The sequence below is a fragment of the Alligator mississippiensis genome, chromosome 6 (genome assembly GCF_030867095.1).
Source record: "Alligator mississippiensis isolate rAllMis1 chromosome 6, rAllMis1, whole genome shotgun sequence".
NCBI lineage: Eukaryota > Metazoa > Chordata > Crocodylia > Alligatoridae > Alligator > Alligator mississippiensis.
Genome location: NC_081829.1, coordinates 77682025 through 77688185, shown reverse-complemented (window position 1 = coordinate 77688185; position 6161 = coordinate 77682025).

Here is a 6161-nt window from a genome sequence, read left to right as displayed (position 1 = left end):
ACTCTGCGCCCGCAAACGGGCTGGGCGCTCCAGCACATGAATGAAATCCAGACTTGTATTTATTTATTTATTTTTTTAAAGGAAAATGTTTGGGGGGGCCAACCCAAATCAATTCCAAATCCGTGAGTCATTCAAGAACCAAATGTGGCCTTACTACCGGCAAACACTGGGGGCGTCGGATGTTCCCATATCCTTCAGCAGGCCCAAGCCGGAGGCTTGAGGTTGGGATGCTCCTGAGTTTGGCTTGCGCTCAGCTGTATGACCCCCAGAGCAAGCTAGGGAGGAGTGTCCCATTTCCATACAGTGGGTGTATAGCCAAGATCTTCCCACTGGACGTGGAAATTTGTTTGTTTTATAATTTGTATCGGAGGCCAAATTAGCCCAAACTAATTCCAAATTCAAGAGTCCAGCACCATAAATGGCCTGCAAACATCCATCAAACATCCTTCACCCGCACCTGGGACTTCAGATGCTTCCAAAACCTTTGGCGGGCATCCTACTTGCAGGCTCAAGGCTGGAGGCTTGGGGTTTGGATGCCCCCGAGGTTTGCTTGCCTTTAGCTATAAGGCCCTCAGAGCAAGCTAGGGAGGAGACGCCCCACTTCCATAAACTAGGCTTAAAGCCACTGCACCTCAGTGGGTACTGAACCACACCAGAAGAGCAGTTCTTCCGTGAAGCGATTCAGGAAAGAAGTGGAAGTGGGAGACTAACTACACTTTACCTCCACCTGAGTACTACCCCTTGCCAGAAAAGCGGTTACCCCCTGCCAGTAGGAAAACCGTCTTAGTGGTCATGGTGTTTCTCCAGGTTTAGAGGGTCCCTTGCTAGAGCAGGAGGCCTGCCAGCTGGTTAAAAAAATCCCCTCTTTCCTGGTGTGGCACTGAAGGGAGGAACCAGGTCTCTGGTGAGCTGTAGAAATGAAAAATAAACCTTGGACCCTGAGACAGAGAACCAAAGGCTTCCTACTTGAGGAATCTTCGTGAGAGCGACCTCTGCCGTCTCTTAGGACTTCCACTGTCCCTCAGCTGGGTTGTCACAGCAGGGTGTAGCCTCTGTACGTATGTTGCTGGGAATGTAGTTTCTCATTTCCTAAGAGGCCTGAGATCTGTAGGCTTCCTCTGCCAGAAGTTCAGCTGCATGCATGTTTTACCAAGCATCGCAGTTCTGATCTGGTGACATTTTATCTCCTACTGGATGTTTGTTTGGTTTTCTTCCTGAAAGTTGTTGGCAGAGCACTGTTTTGAATTGAAGTACTTCAAACTGAGCGACTCTGCACTGAATCAGAAGTCAAATGGGACTTCTGTCACTGAGTTAAATGGAAGCAGCGTCAGGCTTATTGTTCTTTTATTTTCAAGGTAATTGATGTGCCTGTAACTCAGAATGCTTATGTTTTTAACTGTGCATTTCCAGAGCTGATGTACAGTGTCGGCCTGACTTTTAAAGCAGTTTTAAAACAAATGGAGCTTTTCTAAACATTTTAAATGCATTTATCTGTATTTGTTCACTTCTATGACACGTGCCCACATAACACAAAATAGGTTATCTCCATCTTCATAATATATGTCTCCTTATAATAATGAATTACAACAGATCCCAAATCAGCAGTTATGAATTACTCTCCGCTGTCAGGCATCAGACCTACTTCTGCTTTCACTGAATTTAAGGGGAACTCTGACATTGGCTTCAGTGAGAGGAGGATTGGGCCCATTATGATAATTTTGATTTATAAAACACATATATTAGTAATTTTATATAGCTTTCAGAGCCTTCCTTAAACCACTACAAATAAATGACTTAAAGGCCGAGCCTGAAATGTCATTGCAGTGGCTTTAAAACCCTGGATGATATTATATACTGTTACCATACGTTCTGCAATGGTGTGGGACAGCATGTTGAATTGAGGATGGGATTTGAAGACTGACTTTGGATTTCACTGCTTTTGTTAAACTAGAAATTTTAAAAGATGGTCTGTGTATGACTGAGTGTGAATATGTGCGTGTGTATATGGGGTTTAGTATAAATTATAATTAATTTTTGTGCCTCCAAGCTTGGGTAATGCTATAACACCAAAGAACAAACCCCATGTGGAAATGTGATTGATGTATGAGGTAAAAATAAAAAGGGTTATAAGTGACATACCAGATGACAAAATAAGGTAAGAAAAGTTATCAGGGAAAAGTAAAAGCCTTGGTCTATTTGTGCACAGACTAAAGAAAGCATCATAAAAGATACATTGCCATCCACCTTGGTTTTATTTGCATGGTATATTTTATTACCACTTTTTTATCAACAGCAGTAAAAGTTAAGCCATCTCAGAACAACAAGATAGAAGTTGAAGTCATTAAGCATAACTACTTCAGTAACTACTCTTTTTTTCTGAAGTTAGGAGCAAACCTCTCCCACAAAATGTTAGCAAATTAATTGGCACACAAAACACCAGTGCAGCAAGGGAGTAAAGTCCAGGTGTTTTTATTGTGCTTCCTACAGACTTTATCACAGAAAAGAAAATGTTTGAGCTGTTTTCAGGGTTTTTTTTCAGAATCATTGTGTCCATCTCTAACAGGGACATTTAATTGGCAAGCAAGGATGCAGTGAAGGAAACTGCATCTCCTAGTCTGAAAGGCAAAATTGGAAAACTAAGAGCAGGGGCCATAGATAATTTTAGGGGTTTTCATTACCCACAATACTTAACAATAGCACCTCTCTTGGTTGCAGCATGATGATTTTGATTTGACATGATAGGCACATGTTTCATCTTAAAATCCTTGAGTATGTTAAACATCATCATTTGAAGATCTGCTCCATTTAGATACACATCTCAGTAATACAGGGAGGCAGTCTCAACAGCTTCAGGAAATGGCCTTTCTCCACTAAACTTCATGGAAACATGGAAAAGTCAAAGTGCTCATTTTCCCTGCTGCCGTGTTGGCCAGAGCATCTTCCAAGTATGATAAGGTAGCAGTGAGTCCACGGGTCAATGTCGTAGATCAGGGGGTACTTGGAAAGGGGCTAGGAGGTACATGTGGGTGGGGGGGAATGGAGCGTCACCACCCACCACCCTGCGCTGCCACCTCCCAGGAGCAGAGCTGGGGAGGGGATGAGGGCACAGCTCCCCTCTGTGGGCTGCACAGGTGCCACCCGGCTGTCCAGATGCAGCAGGGGGCAAAGGGGGGGGTGGCGATGGGAGTTTGCATGCGATGGCTACCACTGCAATGAGCCGCTGCATGCAAGCTGCACCCCCCCACTCTAATTCCAGCTGCCACTACCTCCACTGCCCCTGCTCCACTAGAAGTGTACCCAGAAGGGGTACACTCTTAAAAAAGGTGGGAAACCTCTATAGTAAATGATCACATTTCCTGACCTTTCATAGCGATTTTCTTTTCTTTCTTCCTGGTGGCATAGAGTAGAGCTGCTTCTTATCAACAGGACCTAGAAATTATTCAGAAAGGATACCTTCTTCAATTTCAGTCCTTGTTACTTTCTGGCTCCACTTTTCTTTCTCTCTTTAGCTATTCTTTTAATGAAATATTGCTAAAGGATGAAGTAGTTTCCATTCCCCAGTTATATGCTTCATTGGAGAGCTTTTAGTAATGCTACTCTTCCTATTCCGTTGTTATAAAGAAGGAAATAGGACTTCATTCTACAGTGGATCTAAGAAACGTTCCTAGATACCTCAGAGATTTAAGTTCCACATGGTAATTTTAGCCTATTTTATTCTTCCTTAAATCCATAGGATGAGTTTATAACTTGTATTCAAGTCACTGGAAAATTCTACATGGAAAATTGCTAATTCTGGAACAATGCTATCTCCTGGCTTTTCAATAGTTACAGTGGTCTTCATCAAATGAGTGCTAGTGAAAACTGCACACTGAAGACATCAGTCCACACTGAGATCTAGCCCTTGGATTTTGGTCAGGTAATGCAAAATGTTTAGATTCTGGCCACTAGCAGTCAGCAGGAAATCCTTTTAGTGGTGAAGAACTCCCCACATCTTGAAGAGATGACAGAAAGGACTTTTACACTAAACATCTCTTCCTCAATATAGGGCATGTTGGAGAAGAAAGGGACATTTTATTAACAGGAAGATAATGGGAGCCCAGCTATACATGTTACCTACTGGCTATATTGGGGATTATAAATCCGAGATGTAAATTAGAGCAATCTATTGACTGTTTTTATTGCGTAGGACTGAGGCCATCACAGATTAATTTCCTGAATTGGCTCCTTGCCTCCCCTGCTCTTTTGAGTGAAACTCTCACCTGTTGAGTTATACAGGTACCTAACTTTAGCAATTGAGATCTTGTTCTCCATGAAGGATCTAGTAAGGTCTACAGGCAGCATACATTCTGTTCTGCTCTTTGAGTTTTAAGATGCATCTAAAAAAATCCACATTTTTTAAAATTTATCATGATATGTATTTTACAGAAAAATAATGCCAAGTCTGTGCAATCCAGAACATCTGAAGCATGAGTCCTTTCAGCGTTTGAACCAAACCCAAATCCATCCACATCAATTCAGAGTTATTTAATTATTTTCAAATGACTCTGCCACATTGCCCCCAGAGCCCACTTACATTTCTTGCCAGTACAATTGGCATTGTTAACTGGCTCTCTATTTATATTTACATGTTTAGAACAATAGGATATCATATGAGGAGCATGCATTTTGTGATGCATCTTTCTAAATGTGTCAACATGTAGCAAGGGATTTCCTTTGAGCAGGTGCAAGTTTTGGAAAACGTCAGCTGCATTAGAAAAGGAGTTGCATTTGAAAAAGGCTGGTCTGACTTACCAATTGTGAAATTAAGTTTAAATAATACCTAACTGTAATTTCTTTCCATTGATGAGTATTTTGCCAGGTAAGAAAAAAGTTTATTTCCAGTGGGATGGGGCTTGACATAAACATCGTGCCCTTTTGAAGTACCTTAGAAAGTTGCAGCAACCTATCTACAGGAAAGGGGTTGACCTTGTAAAATGAAAACAATATCAATTGCCCAACACTTAGTATTGTTTGGCTTTAGGTAAAACTGCAAACACTGAAGTTGTAAGATTTAATAACAAACATAGGATATAGATCACGTGGATACTTTTTTCAGTACTGACAGATATGAACATGATGCAGTACATTATAGCAACAAAGAATTTATGGGTAGAAGAGAGATACTAAATCGTTAAGCCAGTGCCCCTGCAAACTGAGTATCTCTTCTTCAGCAATCCCTCACAGCTGAGGATGATTGTCTTCTGTGATTGTCTTATTTATGTGTCCAAAGATGGCTGATGAGGCCCCTCTGGGATTGATAGACTGTACTGCAGCATGGACATGTGTTTCTGTGTGGGGTGGGTGGTTGGATTTTTGATTTGGTCTGTGACACACTGTTTCTGCCACTCCTACTTTTCCACCTCCCATTGTTGTTGTCAAGTTTCAAAGTGCTGAGATCCCTTCAGCACTCTTTCTCCATTTGGGGTGGACCTGGGCAATAGTCTCCCATGAGTTGACATCAGTGTCGCATTTTTTAAAGTTGGCCTTGAGGATGTCCCTGAAGCACTTTCTCTGCTCTCCTCTTGAGCATAAATTGAGTGTATAGTACCTTTAATACAGGGCATGTCAGGTATTAAACTGAAACTAGTAAACCATAATCAGGATTTAAGTTTATGTTGTATAAGGAATGAAGAAAAGTAGGCATATGGTAAAGTAGGCTGGACATGTGCCAGGAGGGGATAATACAGCAATTCAGTTCAGAGTTACAATATTTATGCATAAAAAACTGCTTTTCATTTCACTGCTCTTACTAGGTTGGGTGAGTTTTCATATCTATGTTGTCCACTTTTCTTTTTGTTCCAGCTAACAGACATTAATTTCCTAAGATAGAAGAAGATCAAGGCAAATGTTTTGGTCAGTGTCTTGGGTACTAATCCTAAAATTTCTCCTTTGCAGGTAATTTGATAAGGCAATCTCCAGCAAAGAAACAGGGATTTACCTCAATCTTGAGAGGCTGCTGATGCCACCTACAGACTATCAACTATCTCTACAGCTGCTAAACTTACAAAAAGTCCTTTGTCTTTGAAGACTATTATGAGGTCCATTTGGAGGACTCTGTGCTTTTCTGCATTAAAAGAGAAATTACACTGTGTCCAAAAGTATTTGATTTCTCTTGATTGGGA